General features: G+C 41.0%; 1 protein-coding gene across 1 annotated transcript in view; it reads right to left on the bottom strand.

Moving 5' to 3' along the window:
• Nucleotides 1-13,460, bottom strand: part of ZNF385B (zinc finger protein 385B) — a 413,030-nt gene extending 399,570 nt beyond the window's left edge. Inside the window, exon 1 of the mRNA XM_047869625.1 lies at nucleotides 13,331-13,460. The gene's annotated coding sequence lies outside the window, so the exon portion shown is untranslated. The remainder of the gene's footprint in view (nucleotides 1-13,330) is intronic.
• Nucleotides 13,461-20,863: the final 7,403 nt, after the last annotated feature.

The following is a 20,863-nucleotide window of genomic DNA, read 5'->3' as shown; positions in this document are numbered from 1 at the left end:
ATACCAGATGCAGAGGAAAAAATGGTAGGAACAAAAAAAGAAGTAGTCCTAATAAATGAAGCAGGGAAAAAAGAAACATGTAGCTTCTGTAGCAGGTCATTCCCCCTTTGTCCCCGCAGAGGAGATTCAGGAAAGAATAGCTGAAATACCTACTGGGTTTACAGATCCTCAGAGATGCTGTTACCTATTTTAATCCATTTTAAACAGAGCATCTTTTTAAAAGTATACTGCAACAACTAGGCCACCCTAGAACTAGAGTAACCGCTTGCCATATGACGAGGAACAGCTTGGATGGAGGGTCCATGATACCACACAAGCTCCAGAAAGAAGTCTGTGAGCAAAAGGGCATGATGAGTGGCGAGATCTGGACCTGGAAGGAGGCACTGCACATGAAAGGAACCAGCCTGGGATGCAGACTGATTAGCCGCGAAAAAGTGGTCATGGGTACCAAGCAAAGAATGAATTATGGCGTTGTGTGGAGAGAAATGGGCTCAGGGCAGATTTATTATGCTCCATTTCCACTAGCTAGCAGGCTGCACAGAGTCTCAGAGGTACAGATTTACTCAGGATTGAAATTTTACATCCAGGGACACTCTCAAATAATCTAATTTGGTGAGATGAGAAAATCGTATCTCGTAAAACTATCATCCCTTTTCAAAAGCCCATATAAAAGTTTACAGGCTGTTGAGGTATCTATCCAGAGCATGGGCTTCTATTATAGGCGATATGGAGACCACGGGCTTAAAGATGAAATTATTTTAATAAGAAATGTTACTACTCGGTATGTGCAGTTTGTTCTTTACAACCCGAACTTCATAAATTTTTATAAGGTGTCTATTTACTGTCAGATTGAGGAGCTGCTGTGTCACTGTTGCTCAGTCAAAGCTTTCGCAAATAGAAGAATCTTGGCTAGGTGTGATACATTATATGATATTAAAACAGACGACCCCGCACCCACTTCCAGTGTCTCCTCAGTAATATTCATGTCTTCTAGGTAAATGTTAAAATAAATATATTCCCAGTCACTGTGAAATGGGTTGCTCTTTTGGCCATTGTGCGTGTGAGAGCAGAATGCCTTGGCCGGAAAAGACCTTGACTATCCTCTCCTAATTCTCGATGGAGGAGAAATGATGTGCAAGAGCACAATATAACTATGCCAAGAAAACTTCTTCAGGACTTGTGTGTGGGTGTCTTTCAGGGGTTGGAGAAAAGAGGGGGAAAAAAGAGGGGGAAAAAAAGAGGGAGAAAAGAGGGGGTTATTATTTCCAAATAATAACCATTATCATTTTCGAAGTGCTCATTATGTTTCTGGGGCAGGATTAGCATTTCATACACGTTACCTCATTGAGTGCTTGTAGTGCTAGAGGTATGGAATGTCCTGTCCATTTTACAGGAGAGGAATCTTGACCTTAGAGAAGTTTACAATTTTCCCAAGGCCATAGAGCAGGGACTCGAGCCAGTGTGTCCAATCAAAAAGAACACTGTTTCATACCAATGTCACCTCCTGACATTGCTTCTCATCACCGTTCTAGATTCTTGGTCACCCAGGAAAACACTAGGCAGTGGCAAAGGACTTCAAGAAACCTTGGAGAGGAAAAGATGTTAGGAACTGCAGTATTTCAGACCTGAATGAGTCCCTGAAAATGGTGTTGACAAACTTCTCATTTTACTGGGAAGAAACAATGAGGTGGTCACAGAATTAGTTTGGGGTCACAAAGGCTAGTTAATAGCAGGAGCAGGATTTCCTCCTCATCCTACCAGTAATGCTGCCAAAGGTAACACCTCTGGTTGGGTTGCACAAGAGGTGGTTTTCCCTTTTTTAATTTTGGGGATTTTTTTTTCTTACGTCATTCTCTTTCACTAGCTTTTCCTCTTCCCCTAAAATAGAATGAATGGAAGAGGTAATTAGGATGTGTTTAGGAATGGAAAGGCAGGGTCAGGAGGAGAAAGAATATTCTGGTATTTTTCCTTTTATTTCCTTACCTTGAGGACAAAAGTCATCCTAGGTATTTCTTCTGAGGAAGAGGTATAATGGAAGGAGTAACCAAATATTCATTTAACAAACATGAGCTTTTACTATTTGCCGGGTGCTTGAAAAGACACTAACTAGATGAACCAGTCAAAGGGGTCTGTTCTCAAAGAGCTTACAGCCAAGTAATAAAAATCAATACAATCAATACAAACCTGATCATTATAATCTAATATTACAAACACCACAAAGAAAACAGAAGAAGTGATATGACAAGATTATCAAGGAGTTTAGCTTGGGGAGGATGAGTGTATAGGACAGTTTTTGTGAGTCACTGAAGATACAGGAAAGCATCTGCAGAACTCTGGCTAAGAGACGACACATTGGGAGTTGTGCTTTTTGGCTGTTAAATGACATGATGCTCTGGCACATTATAGGTACTCACTAAGTGTAATGTCCTTAAAAAGCAGGAGGGAAAAGGTGAGGTAATTATTCTTTCATCTTTTAAGGAGTCTAGAAGTACCTACCTCTTCACGTACCTCTTTTCTTATATGTCCCCCTCCCCTGCCTATAGTCACTCCTCAAATTATTTTATCAATAATGCCAAAAAGGGGATAGATTATAGTGATAGGCCAAGCTGAGCTTCCACTCAATCTTGGAATGCCTTGTGTGTTTTTTCTGGTGGCTGATCCTCTCATCTGTCACCTACTTCCTCCTGGAGCAAGTACGAAACTTTCAGGGCACTACTCAACAGTATATGTATCATTAGAAAGTTCTCTCTCATATTGAACTGAAATCTGCCTCCCTACAATTCCACCCACTGAATCTAACTGCACCTGCTTGAACTTGAGGAATGAATTTACTTCTTTGTCCACATGTCACCCCTTCAAGTGTTTGTAGGCAGCTTCCATGTCAGTTCAAAGCCCTTTTATCTTGCACCCGATGGTGAGGCATGTGCCTTGTCCTGTCATTAAAGAAGGTTAAGAAATGGCAGCACGAGGGTGGAGAGACTTACAAAAATTCTGCTTTGTCTTTCTTCATGCTAGGCTGCTTAGAGTGGCTTCAACCAGTGCTGAAATCATGCTCTCAGTGCACACTTTCTTACAGTCATAACAGAGCTTGACAGCAACAAGGAAGTGGGTTGGTTCGAGAGGTCTCTGGAGTAGTACAATCTCCCTAAGTAAGCACAGGTCCCAGATACTACTAAAAACCCTCCCATCCAACACACATCATTATTAGCCCTGAGGAATGGTTCTGATCTCATCTTTCAAATGTTTTTCCTAATGTTAGAAAAAGAAACTTACCATGTCACCAGTAATTATCTCTTGAGAAGATCCATAAAGCGTGACTTTCCTATCTCCTATATGCATTAATTCCCTCTCTCATTTAATTTGATGGGTGGTATCATTTTCCAGGTAGGTATACCTTTTTGCCAATCACCCAACTTTACCAAGCCCTGCTCCCTTTAGTTACCAGTAAACCTTCCTTACTGTTGAAGAAAGAGGTTGACATCTAGGAGGACTGAATCAGGCTACACATAAGGTTCCATCAAAACATGACCTTGCAATGAGGAAATGTTAAACTATTGACTTTTATAACACCTCACCCTCAATCATCTCTGAAGTTTTATAGATAAAGGAGTATTTAATAAGACAGAAAAATGTTGCTCAGATTGTAAAATAATCAATGACAGAGTTGTTCGTAATATAATATTTAATCATTTTCAATGTCACTTTTGTTTGTTATTTCATATAGCAACACTAGAACATTTTCTAATTTATATTTTTAAATGGGTACTGAAGTACATGCCCTGAAGACAGACCTGTTACACATACACAGTAATTTTTCTTGCTATAGTTCTTGATAATTGAGAAATATGGTTTCAAGAATTCAAATATTTCTAAAGATCAGGTTGCCTTTCCTCCATGCCAGCCAAGAGCACATTACACTGTTCCTTTTTCCAAGGCACTTTAAGAGGAAGACAACAGATCTGAAAACCTGTGAAATTCTCGACAAATTTAAACCCTGCTTATGTAAGCTATACACAGGGAGGCAAGAAAGACTTCAAGGATTTAAAAAGGCTTAAAGGGGTCTCACTGCCAGGGCAGCAGCAGTTTGAATGTGCGCCATCACATCTGTACATTTGGCACAGTCACTTGGGTCTCTACTTGGCAGCTGTGGAAAAGAGAAGACAGGAAGAGACCAGAGAGACAGGAGCCTGTATTTCCCATTATAAAACCACAAGGACAGGAGAAATGGCTGTTCGCAGGATGTAGAGATGGGAGATGCCTGGAGATGTGAGAGGGAAGAAACACTGCTGACATTCAGTAGTCATGGTGGTCTCTGTACTGGCCTTATGGTCACTGCAGTTGGTGTGGTCACCACAAGCACTGGGGTTGTCTGAAGCTGTGAGCCATGTAGGCAGAGGCTAGCTCTATAGGACACTGAATAGAGAACTTCATCAAGGCATAACCATCATCTGGGGAACCGGGGAAAATCCTGGCTCCAAGACCTCACATCCCACCATCTTTTTCTTTTTTCTTTCTTTCTTTTTTTTCTTCCTTTCTTTCTTTCTTTCTTTCTTTCTCTCTTTCTTTTTTCTTTTTCTTTTTTTTTTTTCTTTTTGTACAGTTAGGTTTGGGCCCTGGAATCTGAATATCACACGTGAGCTCACAGGGACACTGAGGCAGGTGGTCAGTGGTCCACATTGCTATGGAGAACCATGGTATATGAAAACCTGTGGCTGAAGGCCACTGGGTAGTCAATGATAGAATACAGCCTTGTTCTCTAGAATTTGCACATGACAGGCTCCACATGAGTGACTCAGAGCAGTTTAAGGAAACAGTGTCCTGTGGTTAATACATCATAGAGGAACTGAGCTTGGCCTATTTAACTGGACTTTTACTAAGAACCACAGTAATTCTGATATGCATCCTGAGTTGAGAACTGGTGTTAATCTAGGGAACTAGTACTAATTTCTAAGTGTGGTCTGTGAATCAACTGGGATACTTACAAAATATTTTGATAAAATATTCAGATTACTGAGTCCTACCTCAAGACCTGGTGAGTCAGAAACTTTGAGGGTGAATTCCAGAAATCTGCACTTTTTTGCAAGCTCTCTTGGGATTCTTTTATATGCTAAAGTCCAAGAATCACTGTACTAGAGACATTTTTAGGATCAGCCTAGGGCCACAAGCATGAGACACAAGAGGAAGGCTGTGCAAAAGCGGAACAAGATGAAGATTTTACCTTCCACATTCTGAGTCTTATTCCCACGGATATGAGACTGACCATTAAGAACCATAGACGTAGTAATTAGGTACATATGGACTTAAACTCTTTCTTTGGTAATCCTGAATATAGTTTACCAATTATGTTTTGTTTTGGGGCTTTATTGCTAATTATTTTGTTGTCTAAATTCCAACTTAGACAATCCAATGCAGGTATTAAAATAAATGCCTGTGAACCCAGGAGGATCCAGGTGACTATTCACCCATAATCAGATACCTGAGAAGAGTCTGTCCTTGAATGAGTCCACCCTGGCCACAGATCCTGGTTACATGAGCTGGCTCCTCTATCTGGATCACTCTCTGATTTGGATCACTTGCCAAACTTTCCGGGCTTAGACATGAGTCCCAGGTTCACGAAGCACATTCACAGAAGCTATATCTTAAGCTACTTGGTCTTTTCAAAAATCCTACAGCCTGAGTTATATATTTTGTTATTAAAAATCTGCCTGTGCTTCACATGAGTATAAATTTTCTAGAGTCCTTGTGGTGCTTACAGTTCCACACCTCTAGTATTTCATTTCATTGTTCTCCTAAAGTAAACAAGGAAAGGTAGAGAAGAAAGTAACATATATTTGAAAAATACAAAGTAAGTTTCAAACTGAAGGCGCAAAACTTAGAGTTGCACAATTCTCTTGGCAAAGATGTCAGAGTATCTGTGAGGTATTTGATATTAATTATTTAACTGTATTATGCATACTAATGGCTACCTTTATGGGTACTGGACTTGGCTAAGTCCTAAGAACTTTGCTAAGTATATTACGTGTGCTCATTTTTTTCTGACAACAATCCCATGAAAACTTCTCATTGTCTCTTAAACTGAGGAAACTAAGGCACAGAGAAGTGAGTGACTTGGTTAAAGTCACATAACTAATAAGGGGAAGAGTTGAAATTTGCATCCACAACCTCTGACTCCAGAGCCTGAATTCAACCATTAGACTATTAGACTTTCCATCTTCAATTGTGTAACATATGCAGGTAATGGATACATTTAACCAGCAGCCTTTCTAGATGTTATGTAAGACCCTGTGCAATGACCAATTCATTAAAATAAAAATATTCATATCTGTAAAATAAAAATGCCGGTATTTACATACAAGTGTGTTTTTTATATACAAAAGTATGGTATTTTGTGCTTTGTGTTCTTACTCTCAGTATTGTATTTTAGGTAAAATATATATTTTAGGTAAAATACATTTTAGGTAAAATATATTGTAATACCTCTCTTCCTAAATCTGTAAGGTATGGTTTTCCCACCTCTAAGGTATCAACTCTAAAGACATCAAAAGGTTTATATAATTTAAATTTTAGTGTTAGTACCAGTAGAGCTTTTCTATCCTTACTTGTATTCCCTAATTTCCTTAGGCTCAAATTTTAAATACTCTAGATTCTCTGGTCTTATTTTACCAATTTATCAATGAGCATATTGCACAAGGATCCCTTTTAACCCTAAAGACTGTATAGTAGTCATTTTTATATCCTTAACTAATATTTTACAGAAATAGCAATCTACTAAGCCTGAGAGTAATTAGAATCTGAATCTTGATTTGCAACTAGTAGAAGTTGATCAAGAGTCCAGGCCTTTAGACTCTGAAAACCGTACATAATAGGCTAACCATCAGACTGACCACTTTAACCAATACACATTAAAAATCACAGCTCTCTGTAGAATTTTACACAATTTTAACACAAGCATATTAAAGCAAAGATTGAAAAAAAGAATTAGCTAAACATTTCTCACAATGAACCTTTTCTTAGTGTAGCTCAAAAGTTCTTTTTAATATGTCATAATATCTTCTTAATTGTGTTATTTTAAAAAGTACACATCAAAATATGGAAAATAAACTTTAGAAAGGTTTAATCAGTTTAAATGAAAAATCCTTTTCCTGATCAAAAAGTAAATAGTGCAGAAATGAAACATTTTCTCCTAAGAGAAAATAGTGAGTAACAGTGGCCATCTGCTGTTCTTTTACATTCAAAGGCCATCAGCATCACAACCCCTGATTACTGACCTAAGTAATACCTAAGTAATGACCTAAGTAATACCTAAGCCAGGCCCACTGTAATTACTGAATATCCTTTCACTTGTTTCCGGATGTATACAGAAAAACAAGGGATGTAGGCCCTTAGTTAACATTGGTTATATCCATTTATCCAATCTTTGCTTTGCCAATATGAAGCATTATAGCATAATGGCTATTCTAGAATCTCAGCCAAAAAGAGGAGAAAAAGTGTATTAGCTTTAGCCTGCACAGAACAGGGTATCTCTCTGTGTGTGCTTTTTAATTTTTAAGTTCAATTTCCCATTATAAACTCAGAAATGTAAATGCTTAACACATTTATGTTTATTTCCAAAACAAAATGCTCTCTTAGACCCATGAATTTCAACCCTTTCTATTTGTTGATTATAGAAATGTCTTTATTAAAGAACAAAGTCATTTTTCATGAAGTAGGTATGAAAGCCTGGTCATCTTTTTGTATCCGTTTATATGTGTTTTAATCTTTCTCTGCTATTTATGAAATCATAGAGTTGATGTGGCACCAAATGGATCACAAATAAAAGGGTGATTGGTTTTTATTAATATATATGCCCCCTTCTGTTTTCTTTCACTGACTTCTGAAAAATATGCTCATAAATTTCTTCTCAAAGTGATTATATTATGCTGAATATCTTGAAACTAAACAGGGGTGAGAAGAATGTTATATCTGAGACGAAATGACCCATAAGTAATTCAGTGGATACATATTGTAATGGTATGATTATCAGGACAAACAACCACTACTGTTTCTTCAACAACCACAATATGCACAGGATTCCACCGAAGGCCCCATGTATCCTCACAATAACCAAGTCAACCCATTTCACAGATGAAGAAATTGAAGACCCAAGAAGTGAAGTAACCTTCCCAAGCTCTCAAAACTGGTGAGTAGCAAAGTCTGGGTTTGGCTAAGCACAATGCTGAGTTCTTAATCATCACTCCATACCACCTTTACAGATCAGATACTGTAGCTCTCTACCCATGCTGGGAATTAGAATAACTTGGGGAGATTTAAAAAAATACTGATAAATTAAATCATTCCCTTGAGATGAGCTAAAAACATCACTACTTTTTAAGCTCCAGAATTGATTTTAGTGTTAATCCAGGGTTAACTACTGGATTTGCGAATGCCAAGGTATAGGTTTTTTTTCCATAAGATACATGAGTCTTCCTCCGAGTAGCACAAAAACAAAAGTTCAAATTGTTTATCTAGAACAGAAACATTAGATGAGGGCACACACCAACACCAGAATCATCAGATGATCCTTGTTTCCTCCCCCAACCAGCTCCTCTGCCCCATGTGAAGATCTCACATGTATCCTAGTGCTGACGTAGACCTCTATCTGCAAGTGAAGATACCAGAAAGAAACAGTTTTGTCCAACATCTCATGCCCACAGTCAAGGCAGAATAAGAACTGGAGCCTCCTGCACCCTCTATCAGGGCTCCTTTCGCAGAAAAAAAAAAAAAAATTGGAAGCAATAGGAAAACAGTTGGGGCAGGGAGTCAGCCAAGGCATCTGAAGAGAATTTTAAGAACCAGACAGAGCATAGGAAAGAAAAAGAATCATAGCAGAGTGAGAAAGGAGAACAACCACAATCTGAATATAATGAGAAAATAAGAAGGAATATATAACAAAGAAATATCATTGGCCAGAGAAAAATAAATTAGGGAGAACTGGCCACTGCAACACTATCTCAGCAAAATGAAGAAAAACTCCAAAGACATCACCACAGCTTCCACTCAGGCTTGGGAAGCATGTCAAGTCCTCAAATACTTTCAGCATAGAAAGCAACATGGAAGCAAGCACTAATTGTAGGAAAATCACCAGACAGAGAGGCAGGAGCTGCTGGAAACTCCCCAAACTGTGAAGTTATCTACTACCTTACTCAAGTTCAAGGATCAGCTGTTTCAACATAGGCTGGGAATCCCTTAGAAATGCAGTACCTCTGCCCCAAGTCAGACCTGCTAAACCAGAATCTGCACTTTAATAAGATCTCCTTGTGATTTAGATGCATATTCAAATTTGAGAGCCCTGGTTCTACCGTAAGAGCCGCACTGGGTTGTTAAAACAAGGAGCTATTACAGGCAGAAGTTGGGACTAGAGAACTAGGTAGAATTCAGTCTAATTAAATTACTTGTTGATGTCCCACAATAAGCCAGCCCCCAACCCCCCCGCTGGGTATTTCAGGAAAGGAAGGCCTGAGGTTAGGCAAAGTTGGTGTGGTGCCCTTAGGGGACAATGCAGAAAGCACAAATATAGGAGGAATACAATGACTTGTGCTCCAAGAAGAGGCCAAGCAAAATGTTACAGGGTTTGGAGGAGCAGAAACTGGAGTTCAGAGACGTGCAGAGCAACTCAGTGGACTTTCTGACAGCTGGAAATGGTAATGGAGAAGTGGGAGGGCCTATTCCAGGCAGAGGGAACAGCCTAAGCCCAGACAGAGAACTCAGAAGCCAGCTGTGTGTGGAGGGAACACTGCCTTCTGCCTAGAGCAGTGTTTCCAATAGTTTCAGGGAGACTCACGACTCTGACGATGCCTCAGATCCTACTAAGGGTAGGGATGAGAGGTCAATGGGATTGCTGGGGCCCCATTTCAACCACATAAGATTATATTTTAACAGTGGATTCCATCATTGAAAATTAACACGTAAAGCATATCATTAAGCTAATACAAGAGGTATTTCCAAAAGTACTACCTACAGCTGTGCCTGGCATGCAGCAGACACTCAGATATCCATAAAATGGTGAATGAACAAATGAATGAATGAGAGAGTGAATCTATGAGATCAGAGTAAAAATGTGGAGCTACTTTTGGCCTGGACTGCAAAGGGTCTATAAAATGTCAGAGACGAGGTTCATATGGTATTTGGTAGGCCACTGGGGAAAAGTTCATTAGCCAGTGTCTCAGCTTGGCTCTGCTTTAAGAAGCTTATTCTGCAAACCAAGTGTAAAATGGGTTGGGAATGAGAGAGACTGGATATGGGAAACTAGTCAGGAAGACATTAGTGTAGTCTCTAGAAAGGGATAAGAGTCTGAACAAAGTCCCTGTGGGAATAAAAGGTGGAGAAGAAGGCATTATGAGACATCATATGGAGATGGAGTCCTTAGAACTTATCTGTGAAATTGTATTTGGAAAGCAAAGATATTGGGAAGGTCCTGGGTGACTGGGGGGAATACAGAAATTGGCAGTCACTTCTTTTCCTGTAACAAGAAAGATGTTGATTAGAGTTTAGACCTGTTAGTTTAAGGCACTTGAGAGAAATATAGAGGCATCTCACAGCTAATTCAAATTGTCAATACAAAATTTAGGAAGGAAAGTAGACTTAGGAATCCCACTTTTGGAAAATAATCCAGCACTAATAAAGGGACACCATGAATAAAAGGTAACATGCGAAAAAGCAAAAAGGAGATCATCTATAAAGCAAAGAGGATCAGAACTGCCGAATAAAAAAAAAAGAAAAAGAAAAGGTAGGATAAGAAGATGATACTGAGACACAGGAGACAGAACTAGGGGACATGGCAGAATAGAGACAGTGAAATAGTGCGGGTGGGGGGAGTCACAATAAAAACACAGAAGTATAATGCAGTGGGAAATTGGGACAAATACACTCATTGTTCTTTAGATCTTGGAAGACATAGGATCTTCCAGGAACAGCAGAAAGCCAATTCTGCTCTTTACTTCTATGAGCAAAGATTTTCACAAATGAAGCCATTACTCCTGTGAGAAGTAAACTAATTGCTCGTATTTTTTAATATAAATTGCTATAAAAAATCATGCAATGATATCTTCAAACTCAGCTGGAAGAAAAAATCTAAAGTAAGGGGAGGTGGTCTAGCAATTGAAGATTCTTATCTCTTCCATGGTGGGAGCTCCACACAAGCATTATGCTGAGTAGACATCTTACCTTTCAGAGTTATGTTTGTTTTGCAGGATTTTTTTTTTTTTTCTCTCTGAGCCAGGTCACTAGCCTGAGAGAAAGAATGCTGAGAACACCTGATATACCTTGATAATCCTTAATGATAGTTAACGCTTGGTAAAGTTATCTTCTAACTGCTGACAGGTCTCACTAATTGGCCATGTTTAGGTGACAAGTACTAATGACAGTTCCTTCTCTCATCTGACTGCAGAGGAGACACCTCCCTTGGTTCCCTTTCTGCCTCCGTTCAAGAAGGATACATTAAGTTCACTGTTCTCTTTTTGCTCAGTGAATCTGTATATTTGGTAAAATGCTATTAAATATCACCATTGTTTTCTTTAATATAGGTGCTGCTTAGCTGTTAAACTTCTATAAAGACATCATTACTTATGTAACATAAAATAATATAATGCAAATGAAGTACATAAGGAATGGAATTATGCTGCAAAACATTTATCTCACTAGGATGATTCCAGGGAGAGCAGTAATTTTTCCTTTGTTAGGAGAATTCACCTTCTCAAAAGCATTTTACTACAAACGCATCCATGAGAGGTCAAGGAGATCTACAAGAATAGCTATTTGATTTGTGGTTTTCATTCCAAGCTTCCTCAAATCATTTTTGGAAATGAGTAGCCGTGTAAATTATAAATCCACAAATATTTGATTTATGGGAATACAGAATCTGAACTACAACCAACAGTTTGACTAAATAAACATTTTTTTCCACCTCAAAAGCTTTAAGTAACAACAGAACTTGCAATGCAGTATTTGCATTCTAAGGGCATTTATCTATTACAGAGAAGAGGCAGCACATACTCAATGCACATATGCATCAAAATAAGATGAAAGGAGTATGATATGAAAACCGGTGAAATAGGGTCCTGAAATATTTAAGGGAGCTCTTTCAAGCCAAAACCTTTAACTTTGTCTAAGATGTAGCTTACTGACTTTATGAAAAGCCTTCTTTTTAATTTGATAAATGTATTTTCTACAGCTTATGCATTGTTCTGAAGCTGCCAGTTTCCAAGCTTGAGGCTGGACCCTATCACACAAATGTTTTGTTTTTTTTTTTCTATTTGAGCATCTTTTGCTACATCTTAACAAAGTTTGCATGTACCTTGGTGTAATGATCCTGAGCAAAGCAAACCCGAAGAGAAATGCAAACCACATCTCTACATGAAAATGAAGATGACGTTTCCTAATCCAAGAACTTTTGAGAGCATTCCAAAACTGTGTTTATTTTGTACTCATGGGGGCCGGGGCTTGATGGCAATTTATTTTCCTTGAAGGACTACAACACTCCCCCATCCAGGTTCACCATAAAAACTGTTTGTCCTCCAGAGCCTGGGGAAACATTTGGGGGAAGCATCGTCCTGCCAGCTCTCCCTTCTTCCCCACGGGCCCCCGCAAATAACAGTGGCGAAGCAGATGGTCCTCCCCCTCCCCTTCTCCTTGTCCCTTCCGCAGTCCCACAGTGTCCTCCCATCTTGCATTGACACCTTCACCCAGCGCCCCCGCCCCCACCCCAGGCTCCCAGCAAGTGCAAACTTTGGGGACCTTCTTTCTGCCTCACCGCCCCCATTTCACCTTCTTTCAGCTGCAGAACTTTCTCAGAACCCTAAGTGTGGACTTCTATCTTCCTCCCACATCTCCCCAAACTACCCATTTCCCTGTAATGAAGAGACAGACGCCCAGCCCCAAACTTCCAAGCCCAAGTGACGGAGGCACTGCGGCTAACCACAGAGGGGCACTCTCCTTGTCCTCTACCCTTCTCCATCCTCCCCTCCGTCCTTGGGAATCCGAGCCCAGGAGCCCACGCTGGGGACTCCTTGATTCCTTTGGCTTCCACGCCTTCCTCCTAACTCCAGGGGTTCACAGGAGCCTCACGCCACAGCCCGGGCAAGCGGCGGTTAGGCATCCTCCTCTACAAGTGGGACCGCCGGACAAAGTGCAAACTCTAGGGGGGTGCTGGGGAGGGGGGCGGGGGGAGGCTCCCGGCCATTCCCTCGGGCGGCGCGCCCCGCTGCCCGCTCGCCGAGAGGAGGCGCGCGGGCCGGGGCGGGAAGGCGGCGCGGGTCCCAGGGGCAACGGGCTGGACTGGGCGCCCGGGGCTTACCTCGGCGCGCGGGCCGCTGGCGCGTGGGGCAGTGGCTCCTCCGGCCGGGAAGCTGTTGCTCGCGCTCCGGCGGCTGCGGCGGTCCCGCCGGGGCTGCGCTGGAGCTCCGCGCAGACGCTCTCCCGCTATCTGCTGCAGCCGGGGCGGTGGCGGCGGCGCCGGCGACAGCTCGGCCCGGCGCGGCCCCGGAACTGTCCAACTCTGGCGGGCGCGGGGCTGAGGCTCCCGGCCGCGGCCCCGGCGCTGAGCGCCTGCGCGCCCTGCCTCGCCCAGGTGAGGGGCGTGTGCCTGGAGCCCGCGGGGCGCGCCCTGCCGGGGCTGCGCTCGGGCCCGGCCCTCCGGCGCGGCCCACGACCCCGGGGGTTTGGACGCGCCGGTACCACTGCCGCGCGCCGAAGCTTGTGGACGGTTTACCAGGCAGGGACTCGCGAGGCACACACACTAGGGCGAATGAGGCGGGACCGTTCGGGGGCCCGTGGCCACTGCAGAGTCTCCCGCAGCATCGCTGCCTTTAAATCCCGCCTTTCCAGGCGTGCGCGCACAGCGAGGGAGAGGAGGCTCCGTCCCGACCCGAGCTCCGCGCGGTCCTCGGCCTCGGGGCTCCAGCCCCTGCAAAAATTCTTGGCAACCGCCTAGGTCCCAACACCGAGATGCCAAGCGGCGCGGTGGGGCGGATCTTTCAAATATTAGTCAAGCCAGAGTGAAACTCTTCTTGGAGGTCGTCAAGCCAACTATTTGTTTTTCCTCTTTGACCGGCTCTCGGCTTGAAGACCACACTGAGCAGCCTGGGCATTTTTTGGCGGAGCCGGGAAGGCCCGCAGCGCTGAAGGCATCGCAGCCTCGCCGCGGATCGGAAAGGCTTGGGCGGGGGGAGGGGGGGGGGGCTTCTGCTCCTCTGGGTTTCTTTCCGTGTTTAAGTTTTCAAAACTAAAACGTGTCATTGGTAACCCCGATGTGGGGCATCTGCTGAAAACAGTGCAGACAGCCAAGGTGCTGGGTTCTGAAAGGGAGAGCGCTTGGAAAGAAAACATTTAAGGGGGAAGGAAAAATAATTTTAGAAGAGCAGTTTTCTGAGATTACTTCTTTGGGTGGAGAAGTTCAAGAGTAATAAATGACAAGAGACCCGTGTTACACGGCAGAGATTTTTGTTTTTATTATTTTTGACCAAATGATTTTAAAATAATATTCTCAAATGATTGACACTAACTCCATCAATAATTAAGCCCTCAGCTGTTAATGTCTGGGCATAATCGTCCAGAGTAAATATCTGTGTCCAGCCAAAGCCAATGCTGGTCTCCAGGGTGGGTCTGAGATTTGACAAACACACCACGCACACCATCCTAGAGCTTTCTAAAGGAGCAGGTTGTGTTTATTAACCACCTTGGAATTTAGGGTTTACTGAGGCACCAGCACACCTGAGCTACCAGGGTGAGAAGGAGCATTAATCTGACAGATAGCTTTTATAGATTTAGAATTCTAATTACCTTCACATCCAGGTATGTATTCTCACTTACTCATTACTAAGGACAGACGCTGGTGTGTTTATTCTTAAATCTGTACCCTATTTGAAATTGCTATGTACAGGAAGTAAGCACCAACATTAAATCATTATAACCCACATATCACGAGTTATGATAATTGCTTAAGTTATCTTTCACAAAATTATGGCCTTAAGGTCTCCTCCCATCAGTGAAAGTTGTACTGAAAACAAGTCTTTCATGAGTCCCTGACGGTCAGTAAGGTGGGGTTCTGGCAGACTGGGACAGGCAGGAAATTCCAGAGGCAAAAGCCTTCCTTGAGAAAAACACCCAGCTCCCAGTGCCCTGCACTTGAGAACTGGGAGCAGTGTGGTTGCTTCTGAGCTCAGATAAGTATTGGTATCTCCAGGTATCTAAGGCGCAGAGAAAGGGAGAGGGGCCCTTAAAGCCTGAAGTCAGTACCTTGGATTGCACTTGCAGGCAGGTAACCTCTACCCGGTGGAACACCTGTGAGAAGTGTTCCCTGTGGCTTGCACAATTTAGCAGCATGTGCATTTTTTATGTCCTGCAAACTGCAACCATATCCTTCTCTCCTCCCTGTCTATTTTTAATCACCTATAGCAGAGACTTATGGTGGAGATTAATTTGAGGGCTACATTTCCTAACAACAGCTGAAAGAAGCATAAAATAGAGGCAGACAACTCTCAATTTTTTACCTATGACACAACTAAGAACTGTGCCTGCATGTCCTTAGCCAAGACGGGATCAAAGTCTCTGGAGGCCAGAGCACTGAAACAATCGCAATGTGTCCCTTCTAAATATGCTTCAACATGGAAACATTAAACTAAGAAACACAGAATTTAAATATATAGAAACAATAGCTTTTCCCTAGATTTTCTGATTGCAAATGTGTGCTTATTGGATAGCTTGGCATTGCCTATGCCTGTAGTATCTGACATATGGGGTCCTCCTATCCTCAAACTCTTGGACCATCATTTTCCTGGAACCTTTATTACTCATTCCTGGCAAGGATGGTGTAAACCAACTCAGAGAATTATTAGCCTAGGGGAGGAGCACTGGGAGGACTGTCAGGACAGCAGCAACACAGAGGGATTGTGCAGCACAACAGGTCCCTCAATAGTGAGGAGGAATGTAGCAGAAAGGGATTAATTTAAGCCTTTTTCCTACAATTTGTGTTTATGAGGTGTATGGGGCTTTGGTTCTGAAATACTGATGAACTTAGGCGGACAAACTCCTTTTAACTATGTCCACATATAGGGCACCTAGCTAGCTAAGTCAGTAGAGCATGTGACTCTTGATCTTTAGGTCATGAGTTCAGGCCCCATATTGGGTGTAGAGATTACAAAAAACAAACAAACAAACAACAGCAGCAAGAAAAACTATGTCCACATAGTCACAGTATCCATTGGATTAAGAACTTGGTGATAAGAACAACATCAACAAATTTAAAAGATTTCATAAATCACTTAGTTTTACTCAGTAAGAAGTGGGTAACAGTTTTCTACCACAAGATGTTATAAAACAAGGCCCTATAGATATTTTAGACTGCTTTGCCGCCATGAGCAACACCTGTCTCGGGGCTGAGGGCCACATTTTGCAAACCATTCTTGCAGTGGAAGAAAACTGACTAGGATAGAAAACTTGAATTCCAATTTCAGCTTTGACTTTTAAGCCTGGAGACCTCAGTTTCTTCGTCTGTAAGACGGGACAGTTATATCAGCCTTGTTTCAATAGATTACTGTGATGCTCAAAAGACAATGGTATACGAAACACTTTGGAAACTATGGGAATGCGGGTGCCATTGGCTGATGAATGTCTTGCTCATATTTTGTTTTTCTGCCACTGCAAACTTCCCCTCGGAATATCTCGTAACTCCTGTTTAGCTTTTTAATAATCTCCACTATGAATCTTTCCTTATAAACTCTACTTTCAGATGGCTCCAGTATGATATAATTCGGAAAGCACTGGTTCTAGTGTTGGACAAGCAGGGCTTGAGCTCTGACGTAGGTAGCATTTACTCACTAGCTGCATTGAATAATAATCTCCATTCACTCTAAACTTCAGTTTCCTCATCTATAATATGGGAAAATATTGGTCCTGAGGACAAAGCAAACAGGAAAATATTTTGCAAACTCTACAATATCTGATATATGTTCATTGTAATTTATGTCAACGACTACTTGGGGAATAAATAGGAGTTTTATCTCCATATTGGGCAATAAGGTCTAAAGTGTCTTAGAAATACAAAACAAATTGTATCTGGGACTTTCGGAGCAACTTAGAACTAGATAAGATAGTAAACCTTGTTTTAATAGGCTACTAAATTTTATTTGTTTACAAGGGTACATGAATTCTACACATACCAGAAAATCTTTTGTTTCACATACTATGTTCCACATAGTGTGAGAAATTAATGGGATAGGTGTTTTAGTTGACATTTGTTCTTTTTTCTAAATTCATTCTATTTCATCATGTCATTATGTGTCCTTACTTGTGAGAAATACACTCACCCTATTCTTGGTTTTTTTTTTTTTCTTTTACTATTGAAGTATAGTTGACAAACAATGTTACATTAGTTTTTGGTACACTGTATAGTGATTGAACAACTCTATACATTATGCTATGCTCATCATAATGGTGGCTACCATCTGTCACTCTACAACACTATTACAACACCATTGACTATATTCTCTGTGCTGTACTTTTTGTTCCTGTGACTTATTCATTTCATAACTGGAAGCCTGTACCACCCACTCCCCTTCATCTATTTACCAATCCCCCCCCCATCCCCTCCCCTCTGGCAACCATCAGTTTGTTCTATGTACTTATGGATCTGTTTCTCCTTTTTTGTTTGTTCATTTGTTTTTTGGATTCCACATATGAGTGAAATCATATGGTATTTGTCTTTCTCTGGCTTATTTCATTTGGCATAATACGTTCTAGGCCCATCCATGTTGTAGTGAAATTTGTTCTTAGAAGTCCCAAGTTGGATTCAGCGAAAAATTAGCATTTGTTCAAATTCACTGATAATAATTATTTTAAGGATGTCTGCCTACTCAAGATGATAACAATGAACTGAAACACAAATATTGAGGTTTTGTTGATAGGTGATTTTCACTATATTTTTCCATGTTTGATGAAAAAATAATGGAATAGATATTGATTTTGAATCTAATGAGTTGGTTTTATATAGAAATTTCCCACTGGACCTAGACATTTAAATCTAAAAAAATAAATAAATATAAAAAAGTGTTAAGAAGTTTGTTTTAAATGGAAATCATAAGGTTATTTCTGAGTTATCAATTTGTGATTTATATTCATCTCATTTTAAATGTAATTGTATTATCTGTTAAGTCTCATTGGGGTATCTGCATTTGGAGGGAGAGGAGGTATAAAACTCATTGCTAAATCTCAGGCCTACTTTAGGAGCTGGGCTAGTCTCTTTCTCTACCTGTCTTAGGGGATTGTTTTTATGGGAATCACCAATATTCTGTGAAAAAGAATTGGCCTCTTGGCCTCCAGTTATATTTTTAACCAGACATTGAGTTGTTTCCTTTTATCTTCCTATTTTATTTGAATACTCTTAGCAGAGAAGGGTCATGCATTTAAATTCCTTGCTAACTAATATGTCTTCCCCTTTTGCATTAAACACATTATGATTGCTTTATCCTGATATTTTAAAATTAATTATTTAAGTATTTTTCCCAAGTGTGACCGAGATCTGCTTGGTTTTACCCTTTCCTCATAAAAATTTATGTTTTTGAGATTTAGTAGAATTGGTGCTTTGTATACAATATATCCACCCCCCCCCCCCCCCGCCAGGCAATAATATCTTTTGTGTCCACAGGTGATCAATATTGTAAAAGCATTCCTTCTCGACCCTAACTTCGGATTGGCAGTAATAACATGCCTCTTCTTCTGTATCTGTCCCTTTGAAACTTAATCCAGCACTGCCTTGGGCCCCAAAATGAAGGTTCCACCAACTTCACGATATCCCCAAATCCTTTCCTGATTAGATGGCACATACGCCCCTATGTGAGTTTGGGAGTTTGGCTCTTTGCTCTGAGATAGATGTAAAAATTAATCTTCTTTGAACTGCATTTGCAATTTTGATTTCCTTCAGGTTTTTGTAAATCTAAAGATGTGGTAATACTCCTTTCACAAACACTGATTTATTCCTTAGGCTGAGTTCTTCAGTTCTCTCCCTTGCGCACTTGACTCACAACTGCCTGGTAACTGGGGAAGCTCCCAAATGACTAGAACCTTTTGATGTAAAATTATAGTTTTAAAGAAAACTTTTCATTTTAACCTATGTCATACTTTTAGATAAATTACTGATGTTGAACTTTGCATGTTGAATAATTTTTAAGAAGTTCAGTGTCTCAACAGCTAACACTCTATTCCTTATCAAGGAACACTGCATTCCACATACTGTATGTGCATTGTCTCATGTGATTGTCATAGAGTCCTATGAGGGAGAAATAATGAATACCATTTTACAGATGGGGAGAGTGAGAGTCAGTAAGTTTGTGATACGGCCAAAGTCACAAATTGACAGAGCCAAAATTCCAACTCAAGTTCATCTCATCTTTAAAAAGTTCCTTCTATGCTTCTTCTTGAGGTTAATCAAAAGTACTGATGGGACTATAAGTTCCACTGAGAGTAGAAATCATATCCTACTTGTTCTTTAGTCCTTTATAATACCTAATATGTAGTACCTTACAAAGAGCAGCTTAGTATCTGTTCGTATAATAAATGGTTCCTAATTTTCTGCTTTTCACTTGCTGCAACTCCACTACTGTAGCTTGTGAAGCCATTCTCCACTTGGTCACCTTAAGGCAGGGTTACAGGAAAGGAGTTGTGAGGGCGAAGAGGAAGACCCCAGATCTTGACAAATTCCAAATATGTTGTAGACTTTGACCTCTCACAATCCTTCTGTTTTGGACAACCTTTGAACTTCTCTAAACAACTCCTTAGGATGGTAGCTATCTCATACCCTATCTTTCCAATAAGATTTCCTGACTCTTAAAGCCTAAGGCTGGTTCTTGTTTTTTGTTAGCATTCATCCAACACCTGCAGTGCCTGGACTGAACCAAATCAGTTGTAGGCATTCAACGCAAGCTTGAATGCAGCTCATGTAAGGCCAGACCCTGACTCTGTGGCAGCAAAGGGAGTGATTTTCAGGAAGCGAGGTTCACACAGTCATCCAGTCATTTCTTCACCAAATATTATATGTTTGATGTACAAGTCTGCGTTAGGCACTGGGGATACAGTGGAGAAAAACACAGAGTTCTACACTCCATAGAAATGATATGGTTTTACTATAGACCAAACAATGGTTGCTGTTTCCATTTCTACTCCAATACTAACTGCGTGTTGTTTTCCCTGTAGTAATTTAACATTTTCAGTTAGCCTCTCAGGTCCCTCATTTTCCAATTTATCAGTACTTTTCCCATCTCTCAATCTTATTAAAGATAACTTACTAATCATGTACCCAATTTGAGAATAGTTTTGGCCCACATTTTCTACTTCCTTCCTTACTGCCGGCCAAAGCTCATCTCCTTTTTATAAGGGGCTAGCACCTCTTGGCCAGTTTAAGTGGACATCATAATCCTAATAAGATAATTCAAGATGCTGATGAAGCTGCCCTAGTTAGTACTGTTTTGTGAGTGCCCTCTAGGGTCAGAGCCCTCGACCTAACTACCCTCCAAGAATTTTCAAATTATTGGGATCAACCCTTATGTACAAGTGACATCAAATATTAGCTGAAGAATTCCATGCTAATAGAGGCATATTCCAGTAGAGAGGTTAAAATTATTGTAGCTTAGGCAGGTTTTCTGAACAAGGTTCCTTTAAAGGAGATGGACCCAGCTGTGTTATAATGGAGAGCAGAATGGCCTAAGCTATAGTGTTGGATTATGAAAAGACCTAAAGCCTGGGCATAGAGACTTGAATTTCTAGTCCCAGCTATTTGGAAAGTGAACTTGGGCAGTTGAATTAAATTCCTTGCCCTCTGTTTCCCTATCTGTTCAGC

The sequence above is a fragment of the Prionailurus viverrinus genome, chromosome C1, assembly GCF_022837055.1.
Source record: "Prionailurus viverrinus isolate Anna chromosome C1, UM_Priviv_1.0, whole genome shotgun sequence".
Classification (NCBI taxonomy): domain Eukaryota; kingdom Metazoa; phylum Chordata; class Mammalia; order Carnivora; family Felidae; genus Prionailurus; species Prionailurus viverrinus.
This window is presented reverse-complemented; position numbering and strand designations above follow the sequence as displayed.